At 34.8% G+C, this 14,152-nt stretch overlaps 1 non-coding gene across 1 annotated transcript; it reads left to right on the top strand.

The window, feature by feature from the left end:
- Positions 1 to 258: 258 nt before the first annotated feature.
- LOC120159032 lies at positions 259 to 392 on the top strand. Its single transcript, XR_005519312.1, has one exon. It is a non-coding gene; the product is annotated as a small nucleolar RNA snoR111 (small nucleolar RNA).
- Positions 393 to 14,152: the final 13,760 nt, after the last annotated feature.

Below are 14,152 nucleotides of genomic sequence, written 5' to 3'. Positions count from 1 at the left end.
ATAAGCGCTACCTATTACATTATATAAGAGCTACCTAATATGTTCTTGTACTTGATAATATTTTCGGTTAAATGATATAACATAACCGGTCTAAATTTTAACCGGTCACGCCGTATTTTAGGCACGGCACCGCAGAAGTTCCCTGTGTATTGTGGTGCACATTCATTGTAGAAAGAAACTTCTTGATTTCTGGTTGCTTTTGAATTTTTTTTTCATTGCAAGTTTTTTTCCCTTAAAGAAACAAACCTCTGTTGGGTTGGAACAATGAGGAGGCATGTATAAAATTAGTCTCTTCATGACTCAACATTGCGGTATATTAAAATCGAAGGCCGAGATATCGTTTCAGTCGTCGTCTTTTCTTCATTAACTGTGTGATTGTTGCTCGTCCACACTTTTTAAACCCCTTTTTGTCCTGGGGTTTTCTTTGTGTGTGTAATTAGGAAAAAGAAATACAGCTAATAACAAGTGTTTGAAAAAATACAAATGTGAAGATTTTATTTTTGAAAATAGCGGTCTGAGATAGAGTCACATTAATAATAGAATTGCATCGTTGATTGCACTAAACAGTACAAAATAACCCTTTTCTAGGCTTTGAGTGACTAATAACCTATCTATAATATATCGGTTCATGAAGCAGCAGGCGACTGATATGGGCATCAAACTTAGAATTGAATCAAAGTAACCCCTTGGGAGAACTTAACCGATCGGTTCATGATGCAGGCGACAAAGTGAACATCCAGGGTTGCATCTAGGGATGGGTTTGGGTCAGTTTTTTTGTTAACCTGACCTGAAAATTTTACATTTTGCATCCAATCTAAAACTGATCTGATTTTTTGAGATAAAATATGAACTTGACCATAATTGAAATAATATATTAATTAAAAATATTATTTTTTAAATAAAATTATAGATTTAATTGAAAAAAATAATATGTGGAGGAGAATTATTTTAATTATTCGTAAATATATAAGGTATAATTATATTTTTTGGGTTGGGTCAAATATTTTTCACTATAAACTTGAATCTGACCCGAACATAATATTTAAAAAATTCGACTTGATTTGACTCAAATCCGAATTTTTTCAAAATAATTTTACTCAATCGTGTTGAATTCGGATCGGAATCCGTCGTGTTCGGGTCCTGTTGCATCCGTATATTGCACTAGCCAATACAGAATGCCACTCTTCAAGGCTTGAAACGAATCTGACCTTTCGACTCATCAGTTAATGAAGCATGCGACCATATAAAAACAAATAGCATGTAAATTTGCTAAATCAATGTGCGTATAATGCCGAGCCATTACGGTGTATGCGAGCTACAGCTTGAAATAGTAAATTGTCCACAATTCTACATCGTAATTATATATAAAAATTGACAAACTAGCCTACATATAAATTGATTTGATCAAATGGTGTACCAAAGTTGCAAAGAGTTTTGTTGACATTGTTTTCGTTCGGGTCAGGCCAAACTTCACTCGTCTGGTTAAAATACCGTTCTCAGCTCCACAGTATCACCACCCACTTCACTCATCTTTAGCAGCAAGCCACATTCTGTCAACCATCAACTTGTAGCAATTCACTAACACCATGATCACCAAAACCAGCAACCCGTTATATCCTCATTAGGGATTTAAATTACTGTAGTGGTTGCATTTTTGGTCCCTACTAGAGGGAAATATCAACAGACAGATATATCAATTTTGATTAATTATCGTGAGGCATCTGGCTAAAATTCAGGGCGTCCTCTGTAACACCCCAAATTTTGGGCTAGTAATTACGGGTTTCCCCGAAAAGTAAATAGACCTTGTAGAATTTGTAATTCAAGTTGTTGGGTTTAATTGGGTTGGTCTTAGGATTAATTAACCATAAAGAGGGGATTTTTGCATAGTCAAAAGATAAGGAGAGACAACATGTTTTTAAAAGATGAAGAGCTTTCATTTTCTTCCTCCTTTCTCATTCTATCTCCTTCCTCATCGTCCCCAATGTCCATAGCATAAAGGTAAGATTTTGAACCCATTTTCATGCTTCAAATTCGTTCTTAATTCCCCCCAATAACATCATAGTAATAGATCAAGCTTTGGGCTCCATGTTTCCAAGAGAAAAATTGGGGTTTTCATCCAAGCAATGAAGAAGAGTGATTTTGAGCTAAAGGAGCTCAATTTCAGGATTCAAACAACAAGGTAGTGTATTTCTAATCCTTTGGAGTACTAAGTTTCCATAAATTTCAAGAATTTGCTAGGATTTAAACTCTTGAGCATGTTTAGGGTTTATCTTTGATTTTATGATTCAACCATGTTTTAAGTGTTAAAAATGTGTTTTTAAGACACCTTAAAACCCTAAACAACTCACTAAAACTTCAGAACAAGATTAGAAACCAACCCAAGTCATTTAGGATAATTTTAGGTGTTTTCTTGAGCCTAAAGTTTATCTTTGATTTCATGACTCAACCACATTTTAAGCGTTAAAAATGTATTTTTAAGACACCTTAAGACCCTAAATAACTCACTAAAACTTCAGAACAAGATTAGAAACCAACCCAAGTCATTTAGGATAATTTTAGGTGTTTTCTCGAGCCTAAAATATTAGTTTCAGAGTTTGAGTATCGATACTGGAATGAGCAATATCAATATTGATTAAATTAGAGCTAAAATTAGGGTTTTTGGATGGGAATATCGATACTGCCAAGGTGAGTATCGATATTGTCCATTCAGTATCGATACTCAGGGTAGCAATATCGATACTAAGGCCCCATTTTCGTAGCATAATGCATTTTTGGTACCGGTACTCATAGGGGTATCGATTCTTGACCCTAGAGTATCGATACTACCCTCTTTTAATGATCAGTTATGGACCGATTAAGGTCCGTAAGAGCTTTGGATGGTCCGTAATGACATAACTTAGTCTGATAGGGACATAAATGGCCAAAAGCGCCTAGAGATACTTGTATGAGTGTGCTACAACTAGTGTAACCATAGTAGACGTAATGCGTCCAAATATCTTCAGTAAGCGTGTAACAAATATTTATGAATGGAGGATCAGTGCACATGGTGTACCAATGAGAGGTGCGCCCAAGTAATAAGATTATGAGATAGTAGTGTCGTATATCGCAAGAAGGACCGAGAGTGTTGGACACATAGTTATTCCTTTAACTCGAGGGAAAATTGAGTGAAAGCATAGGATTCACGAATAGAGCATCGTTACCCATAAATGAACCCGAGTCAGATACCAGGCTAATCAAAACCGTAGTCAGTAAGAAGTAAAAACAGTAATCGTTGTGAAGTCTAGAAACGCATAGAGACTTTCCCAAAGTCATAGAATGACTAAAATATCGTTGAGTAGCGTATAAGCATATCAATATAGATTATCAGAGATAACAAACTAGTAAATCCTCGCATAACGTTCTAGATCAGAGAACGAGTGAGTTAACAACTAGGGTAAATAGTAAACAAGATCAATATTAACTTAAAACAGCTAAAAACAAAAACAGTAACAATCCAAACAATAATAGTAACAACTATAAACAATAATAGCTAGGATGTCATAAAACTAGCCTTTGTATGACACTTGAGAAACAACCAAACACCCGAGTTACTTTAACAATAGGGTGATCGTCTTGTTTGTCAGTATGTTCAGATATATACCAGTCAGTGCCACGACACTTCATTTACCAAATAAGTACAAATGCCTCAAGACTCGACGAAGTAAGTTGGCGGGTGTACGTTTTCGATATAGATTCTAGATCTTACCCTAGTGGACCCGAGGGTATACCTACATGCTAGCAGGGTGCGTGAGCTCTGAGATGTAGAATGCCTGTCAAAACTTTATGTTTGTTGTTGTATATCATATATTAGCATCTGGTAGGATAGAGGGGCGTGTGAGATCTGAGATACAACCCCTCAGCCGCACCATGATGCCTACCTTAGCTAGTGTATGAGTTACAACAGAGTCAGTATTGCATTCAAATAATGCACAACAGAGTTAGTACGACATTCACATAATGCACAGTAGAGCCAGTAACACATTTAGATAATGTGTACTAGATTCAGACGTTAGGATTAGATACCCTACTTCATATATAGAACAACTAAGCCTTAAGTAGGTAGCACCTGATCTTTTTGTGAAAAGAGGTTTAGTTCTAGTTTAGCCAATGAAAACTAGGGAGTTGTAAAAGGTTACTCTTGAGCCAAAAAAAAAGAAAGAACAAATTAGTAAATTTGTTAGAAATCCTTAGTGCGGAGCTAAGGTAATGGATATAGACTTTGTTGAAAAGTCAAACGACTCTAAATCATTGTGCAAATTGTCTATTCTTTCTCTCCATACTGTTAATTTTTTATTTGGCCAATTCACCCCATTTTGGCACCATTTTTAGTTCATCAATTGAGTTTAAAAAATCCTAACAATTGGTAATAGAGCGGGTCACAATCGACACTTTAATAACCTAGTGAAGATCTTTGACATTCTCTATCAATTCCATATTCAACCGATAAAATGGCTTCGACATCCGAAGCGTACTGTCTCGAGGATTTACACTCCATCACTAGACCACCTTACTTTAATGGTGCCGACTACTTTTATTGGAAGAATAGGATGAATTTTTTCATTCAAGCTATCGACCTTATCGTTCAAGATGCCATCATCGATGGTTTTTCCATTCCTCCAAGGAATCGAAAGGATTAGACCATTGAAGACGCCCAACTCAATGTCAACTTCTAGCATGAAATAAGACATAAGATCAAAACCCCCAAAATGACACCTTAATAATTGAGAATTACTCACTTGAATTCAATCCCATAATGATACAAGACTGAAGCTTCGACTTACACAACAACGATAAATACATGGTAGAACGCCATGGGTTAACAGCAAAAAGATCACAAAAGTTTACCTTTGTCCCAAATCGCTATTAGACCCTGACAAATTCAAACTCATCATCCATTCATATCCTCTTCAGCTCCTCCACTTAAAAATCGTCCTTGATTTCTTGAAGAATAATCATATCCACCTTTTCCTCCCCGCGTAACCTTAGAACTGCGAAAACTTGTATCTCTGAGTCTAATCCCTAACATTCCAAGTTAAAACCTTCATGTCGCTTTTAGCTAAAATTGCAGCACTAACGTCCTACCTTCTGTTCCCCTTTATACCTAATATAATAAAACAATATCCCTCACCACCTATCTCAATTCCAAGATTCTTACACAAATTCAGTGATCGCCTAGCCTCTTTTGTGAGTATATTCCAGTGCGCCAATAAGTCTGAGTCCGATAGAGACGTACCTGAGATATTAGAAGATTGTGAATCTTTCTTATTCTTTTTGCTTATTCGTATTGCTGTCTCTCTTCTTCTTGTCTAGATCAGAGATTACTTAGTCCTTGAGCTGTAAAAGATAACCATATCTCTTGCCTCTTTTATTCACATCAAGCAGTTCTTAGAAAAATGCCTCAGGCCCTGCCACGTCGCTATTGAATTCACCTATATAATTATTCACTAAATCTTTGCCCTTAGTATTATTTTTCTTGTCCACGTCGACAACACATTCTGATTTGTTTTTACCTGATCCAGCCCCAGTTGGGCTTCCAATTCCAGCCGCACCACAAAGTGAAATTTGATTTGGCCTAAACCCCATGCTTAGTATGTCATCCATTTCACTAGCCGACAACTGGACTGCCACTTTCCCAGATAACTTATTAGCCTCCTCAACTTCTTTTTCCACAAGACTTTTCGGTTCATCGCATGCACATGTCTCTATAATCTCATTCCAACCAGGCTTACCTTCAATACCAGCTGTCATGTTATAATCTATCTATGTCTTGTTAGCTTTATACCCCTGGTATTAACTCTTCGTTCTCTGTGAAATCCTTAATGGTTTACTACCCAATAATTTATACTCTCCAATTTGTCTGCCATTTTCATCCCTCATTATGTCCTCACCATTAATGCTTTGTTTTCCACCGTATGTAGCCTGTAATGCTTCCTCTTCAACCTAAGACCAGCTCCGATCAGTTTTTTTCGGTGATAGATTTTACCTAGGTTATCTCTTGAAGGTGAATACGTCGAACATTCAACGTTAATCCCTACTGGCTGCATCACCAATCGAACATCTAATACGCCTATCTCACTAACTCTGACTTTAAATAATAAATTTCCCACCTCAACTTCAGTTTGTTTCATCTTTTCTTTCAGTCAGTTTAGTTGTGATCAAAATGGAAGCCTTCTCACAATTCATTGATTAAAATACATTCTCCCCTAAATATTTGAAGGAACAAAGACTCCACTCTGTCTGTTAGTTCGGCTTGTGAATATTGTTATCTTGAGCATGAGTGAGGTCAAGTGTGTTTTCTGCTACTGGTATGATCAACGATGATAGTATTGATTCATTATTCTTCATATTTGGTTTTTGCACATCTGAGTTCTAAATAAGGTTATAGCTGGTAGATGCTGGTCATTGTTGATCACTGTTGTTAGTGTCTATTGTTAACGTGTGATACTTATCGTGTTACTGTTGTATGTTGCCGATTGTTTTGGTTCTAATATGGTTTTGCTGTTGAATTATGGGTACTTTTACTACAAATTAGGGTTGCTAAGTTAATTTTAATTTACGTTACTTTGTTATTTGTTTACTTCTCTCACAAGGTGAACATGAGACTTTCAGGCATAATAGCCAAGTTTTCATGGAAAGAAAATTATAAGGGGAGGGTTAAGGGTTTAACAACCTTATTATTCTTAATCAAATAAAATACGATGTTTTCTTGCCTAAGAGCAGCTTTAGATTGCAGGAACTTGTAATAGCCCAACTTTTGCGTTAGTAGTTTTGGGTTTACCCGAGTGATAAGTGGACCTCGTGAAATTCGTAAGTAAACTCATTGGGCTTAATTGGGTTTGGACTTGGGAACAATTAGCCATAAAAATAGGTTTTTTGAATAGTGGAAAGATGGGGAAGCACAAAAAGCATAATTTCCCCATTTTGTAAAGATGAAGGTTTTTATATCCCATTTCATCCTTTCTCTTCATTTCATCCTCCTCATTTCCTCTTCCTTCATCTTCTTTAAAGTAGTCATAGCTTAAAGGTAAGGTCTTGAACCCTTTTCATGCTTCTTTTTCATTTATAATCCCCCATGCAACATCATTTTGAAAAATCAAAGTCTTGATTTATTCCTAACTAGAAAGGTGGGAGTTTTCATCCAAATCACCAAGGAAAAGAGTGTGTCTAAGGAAGGATTTCAAATTCGGGATTCAAACATCCAGGTAGTATATTTATAATCCTTTGGAGTATTAAGCTTTCATAAATTTCAAGAATTTTCTAATATTTGTGTAGTTTAGCATATTAGGGTTTAAACTTGATTTCAAGATTAAAAGACGTTTTATGTGTTAAAAAAGTGTTTTTATGACAACTTAAGACCATAGTTAACTCTCTAAAACTCCAGTACATAATTTATAATCCATGGCCTTTAGAGTGAATTTTGGGTGTTTTTAAGCCCAAAATAACCATTTTAGGGTTTGAGTGTCGATACTAGAATGAACAATATCGTACTGGATGAATTGGGGGAAAAATTAGGGACTGCCACTACAGTATCGATACTCAGGGTGACAATATCAATATTGAATCCCCTTTTCAGTAACAAAATGCATTTTTTGTATCAATACTGCAAGTAGAGTATCGATACTACTCACTTTGAATGGTTAGATTTGACTCCTTTAAGGCCTGTAAGAGCTAAGGACGATCCGTAATAGTAAGACTTAGTCTGTGAGGGTCATAAATGACCAAGCATACCTATAAACACTCATAGGAGTGGGTTATAATAGATGTAACCATACCAAGCGTAATTACATCGAAATCCCTTCAGTTGAGGACGCATGTAGATTATTAAGGATGAGGATCATTCTAGAGAATGTATCGACAAGTGGTAAATGAATAAGTGGGATTTAATAATAGCAAAAAACGTGAGCATCAAGAACGTCAGTGAACCCATGAGAGGTAAGTTGTACCTTTCAAGGGGTATTGAAGGGAAGTACGATAAGAGTGACTAGATCATCGCTAGTCAGAGTTGAATTTGAGTCAGGTGTAGGGCTAGCTATAGTACATCTAGTGATCAGCAAACTCAATAATTATCGTTGAATCACGAAACGCGTAGAGACTTCTCTTAATTCAAAGTGACTAAAATGTCCTTAAGTAACAAATGACCATAACAGAGTAGCTTAATAACAAACAACAATAATAGACTAATAAGCCTTTGCATAATTTTGATGAGAAAAACGAGCGAGATAACATCTAGTTAGATGATAACCTCACTTTAGTGAGCTTAGCTATGCTAGGTTATATCTAGGTTACCTTAGTTGCCTAGTGGGAAATTGTCAGTGCGCGAGGCAGTTCATGAGCTAACTAGGGTACGAGGCCCAAACACTCGCGATGAGTGGGTTAGCGATGTCAGTATTGTGTGGTTCTTAGGCCTTAGACATGTTTGTATAGTTGTATTAGTTCAATACATCATATATATTGAAGCTTGGCTTGAAGGCTTTGTGAGTCCAAGCCAAAGCTTCAGATAAGCGGGAATTGTACTGATGCTATATGACTTTGGGTTTACCCCTCCGTGATCTACCTGATGGCTATGTGAGGACCAGAAGATCATTCCGTATGTTAGTGGGAATTGTATCAATTCTATGTGACATTGGGTTCCCTCAGTAACTAGTGTATGATGGCTATGTGAGACTAGATACTAGTTAGGGTGGATTCAGGTAATACAAAGTATGGCTAGGGCGCATTTAGATAGTGCACAATATGGTCTGGTTGCATTCAAATAATGCACAAGAGTGTCAATTTAGTATTTAGATAATGTGTAGTAGTTTAAGTCATTATGGTTAGAGACCCTTTAGTGGTGTACTCATGGAGAGGCCCTTAGTAGAGGATTAAGGTAAGTGTAAGACCCCTACTTCGGTGATAGGACAGTAAAGCCTTAACTAGATAGCACTTGATCTAGATCATGCATGTACCTACTGCTTAGTACCATGTCTTCAGCATGCTTGTGATACAAATTATTATGCTACTTTAGATTATAGATTATATTGTTTGGCTTTGTAAGCTCAACCATCGGATGTTTTCCGTTGGCAAGTTAGTAGCTCGAGCAGTTCATGGAGCATCGTTAGAGTCGGACTTCCAACATCTCCTTCAGAGTATTGTATAGTAGTTTTAGTGGGCATATGTATTCATAGAATCTTACTCATGTATTCTGTAACAACCATTTCCCGTATACGCTCACATACACGAGTCATAGATGTCACGTGACTTTTAAAACATTTTCATACTTGAAAACTAGTAAAATTTTGTTTCTTTAAGTAAAAAAAAAAATTAATATAATAATATTATAAATGTTTACATACTACTAGTATGTAAAATAACCTTAAAGTTCATTAACTATTACAACCCATATGTCAAATACATACCAGAGCATCATCATATAACTAATACATGCCAATTAGTAATAACAAAAGTAAACATCTAAAGATGTCATACAGTTACTGATGAGGCAACCTTTAATTAACGATGTCAGCTGCACTGCTTACTCCAATTGTATGCTATTACCTATGTGTGAAACTATCACACGCTAAGTATTCACTTAATGAGGTATAATAACATAAATAAAGCATTTTAAAAACATGAGTAAACCATTATAAGATCAAAATATGATTTATCGTATAAAATACATAAACACATAAAACTGACTTGATAAGTCAAGTTTCTGTCAGATAACATGTGAAACAATATTTAGTATGCCCAACATACCTATCAATCGATATATTCAAAAGTATTCATTCATAGCCCAATGTATGTCAAATGAGAATGCAAGGTACATGAGTTGCACATAAGTGCTAAACGAAAGTATAGGTACTGTAGTAACAACGAAACTATACTATTATATCAAAATGATAATTCACAAACTCATTATGAATACCATGAATGCACACATAATGACGAAAGTACAGATACAAAAATGCAACATATACATTAAACAAAATCGATCGATAACCATCATACTCCAAGTATTTCGAAATGCACCTATGACTCTCAATGCACATATAATAGGCATTTAAATCAAATTCGCAAGAATAAACATTTATTATGAAACATCGATAGTTGCTAAAATAATATAAAAGTTCATCCATCTATTTTAGGGCAGTTAATACCCTAAAATTATTTGTAAAATTATTTTCATAAACTTTATGAAAATATTTCAAAATACGGTAAAACATGCTTTTATAAAAATATTCGAGGTTGACTTATCACAAGTCGCCCTCATATCATATAAGTACATAATAAATGTACTCACTTGGTATGCCTCACTCTTATGCCTTACTAACAAAATCCGACTATTCTTGAACTTTTTCCTTGCTTTTTGGTTTGCTTGTATCATGAATTTGATCACAAACTACGCAGACATCCATAATAACTCATACAAATATAAATTACAATGTAAGTATCCTTATTAACATTTTTTACCAAATAATAATACTCAAAAGTACTATTATTTTCAAATTCTTTTAAAATTCATCTTAACTTTTCTTTTTTATTCATAATGGGCCATTGTCATAAATTCTTCAATTCAAGCCCAAAATAAGCCCAATAAATTTCCAGCATTTAATTTCCAGCCCAATACCTCAACAATGTCATATTACTACTTAAGTCAATAACTTTTCCAATATTTGTCATTTTGTACTTAAACTTTTCCAACTTTCCAAAATAGCTAAATTTTACATTCTAACTTCAATTTCAGCCGTCAAATAGCAATTTATAGCATTGCACATCATCTTTTGAATAATTGCACGTTCAACCCAGAACTTTTCAAAATTGTCAAATAAGTCCCTCAACTTTTGAAAAGTACACATTGGCCCAAAAAAATTTCGAAGGCTTGTAGAACCTTGTAAATATCATTTCTAAACAATGGGAATTTTTTACAATTTTTCCCAACATATTGCCTCAAGGTCAAATGCTTTATGGTGTAAATATCATGACTTTCACTTGATTCAAGCATAAAACCAACCTCTATTAAACATTTCAAGACCTCTACAATCAAATCCCTAAATTAATTTCATCAAAATGCATATTTCCTATAAAGCTAGGGTTTGGACAAGAGATTTTAATCATCAATCATGCTTGTAAATGATTATACAACCTCAAAAACATCAAAAACATTCATCAATTCCTTAAACCCTAAAATTTGGGATCTTTCAACACAAGCAAGATTCTCATAGAACAACTTTTTATTTCACGGCACGATCCAAAAACCAAAGGAAATTAGATAAAATTGAAATGAAAACTTTTCTTACCTTTTGGAGGAGACTCAAGGCTTAGTGTCTGATTTAAGGCTAAGTTTCATGAAATTTCTAAACATAATTTCCTGTTAATTTAGCCTTATTTAAGCTTAATGAATTTAATATTCATTTAATTATGAAAAGACCAATTTACCCTTGATGAAACTTCATAATTACCATCAAACATAGACACGTCAACCTTATCATATTCCAAAAGTCAAACATGAACAAATTATTTCACCTTTTACCGTTTTGTCCATGCAACTTTCCAAAAATTTCAATTTTGCCAATTTAATCCAACGATCCAAATTTAACATGGAATTAAATCCTCAAATCCAATGTCCTATATTATATTCCATCATTTTAAAATATGGAAATAATATTTTTAAGCCTAATTTATCATCCTTCAATTTTTCCTGAAATTTCTATTCGATCCGATTTACTAATTTCTTACCGAACTTAACCATTTCTAGTTTTCAATATAAATTCTGGATCAAGAATCTGATTTCAATAAAACCACTCTCAAGAGTAAACTATCTATTTATGGAATAAAAAATATTTTTTGGAAAATTACCATTCAAGTCCCTAAACTTTTCTCACATTTATACTTCAGCCACTAACCTTTCAAAACTTATATTTTGGTCACTAACCAAAATTTGGGGTATTACAACTCTCCCTCTTAACAAAAATTCATCCTTGAATTTTAGTATCTACCTGCTGTGAAGAGGTGAGGATATTGTCTTTTCATGTACTCTTCTCTTTCCCAGGTAGTTTCATTGACTTTATGAATCCTCCAAATAACTTTGACTAATGGAATCATCTTGTTCTGTAATTGCTTGATTCGTCTAGCTAGAATCTCAATTAGTTCCTCTTCATAAGTCAAATCTGGTCAAATCTCTATTTTCTTCAGGGTGATAATATGCGACGGATCTGATGGATACTTCATGAGTATCGACACATGAAAAATGTTATGGATCTTTTCCATTTCAAGAGGCAATGCTAGCTGATAAGACACTGCTCCAAATCTTTTCATAATCTCAAAAGGATCAATAAATCTCGGACTCAGCTTCCTTTTGCGTCCAAACCGTAATACTTTCCTCCAAGGCGTACCTTAAGAAATACCTTATCACCCACTTGATAATTAACCTTATTTCTCTTTAGGTCTACATAATACTTTTGTCGATTAGAATCTATATTAAGATTATCTTGGATAATTTTCACTTTATCTTCCATTCTTTCATCAAGTAAGGGCCAACTATTTCTCGATCTTTTAGTTCGAACCAATTTAATGGTGTTCGACACTTCCTCCCATATAAGGCTTCATACAAAGCCATCTTGATACTCTATTGATAATTGTTATTGTAGGAAAATTTCGCTAAAGGCAAATATCTTTCACATGATCCTTTGAATTAAATCACACATGCCCATAGCATATCCTCCAATATCTGAATAGTCCGCTCTGACTGACCATCTATCGAAGTACCCAAAGCCTCGTGCAAAGAATTCTAGAATCTCGAAGTAAACATTGGATCTCTGTTAGATACTATCATACAAATACTCCATGCAGCCGAACTATCTCTTTTACATACAACTCAACATATTTATCCATCGAGTAATCTGTTTGAACTGGAATAAAGTGAGTTATCTTGGTCAATCTATCAATAATCACCCATATTGCGTCTTTCTTGCTGGGTGTCAAAGGTAGCCCTATAACAAAGTCCATAGTGACTCGTTTCCACTTCCATTTAGGAATGGATATCGGTTGTAGCAATCCAAAAGGCACTTGATGCTCAGCTTTCACTTGTTGACATGTCAGACATTTAACAACAAACTTTGTGATAGCGGTTTTCATTCCAGGCCACCAATATCGACTCTTTATATCCTGATACAACTTATTTCCTCCTAGATGCATAGTCAATGGACTATAATGTGCCTCATAGAGAATATATTTCTTCAGTTCTTCATTAACTAAAAGGTCTTCCACGATAATATAAACATCCATCAGTTCTGACTTCAAAGTCTTTAGTCTCGCCATTTTCTACTTGTATAATTCTTTCCAAACACTTTTCATCTTTTCCTTATAGTTCTTTTATCTGATCCAAAAGCATCAGCTTTAACTTTAGCTCAGCAATCAAGGTACAATCTTCTATTAACGATAAACGTGCATCCAAAACTCGTAAAAATGCAAAAGTCTTTCGGCTAAGTGCATTAGTACCTCATTAGCCTTCCCTTTATGATAATCGATGATTACGTCATAATCTTTTAAAAGCTCTACCATCTTCTTTGTCTGAGGTTCAACTCTTTTTGAGTAAACAAGTACTTTAGACTTGTATGATCTGTATAAATATAGCACTACTCACCATACAGATAATGAAGATAAATCTTTAAAGCAAATACGACCGCTGCCAACTCCAAATCATGCGTTGGGTAATTTCTCTCATGAGACTTTAACTATATCGAGGCATAGGCCACAACTTTACTTCTTGTATAAGCACACATACAAAGTCATTATGAGATGCATCATTAAAAACCACATAGTCTTTACCAGACTCAAGTTGTACAAGAAGTGGTGCCTCTATTAAAGTCTTCTTTAGTGTTTCAAAACTCTCTTGGCATTTCTCCATCCAAACAAAAGGCACATATTTTCATAACAGATTGGTTCGCAGTGAACCTAACATCAAAAAGTTTTTCACAAACCTTCGATAATAACCAGTAAGTCCCAAGAAACTCTAAACCTCAAAAATATTCTTTGGAAGTTTCTAATACACTATAGCTTGAATTTTATTGGGATCTACTCTTATGCCTTCTGCTGAGACCACATGGTCAAGGAAAGCAATCTCTATCAACCCGAA

Source organism: Hibiscus syriacus, unplaced genomic scaffold, assembly GCF_006381635.1.
Source record: "Hibiscus syriacus cultivar Baekdansim isolate YM2019G1 unplaced genomic scaffold, ASM638163v2 tig00111338_pilon, whole genome shotgun sequence".
In the NCBI taxonomy this organism is placed as follows: domain Eukaryota; kingdom Viridiplantae; phylum Streptophyta; class Magnoliopsida; order Malvales; family Malvaceae; genus Hibiscus; species Hibiscus syriacus.
The sequence above is the reverse complement of the archived record's forward strand: the minus strand, read 5'-3'. Positions and strand labels throughout refer to the sequence as shown.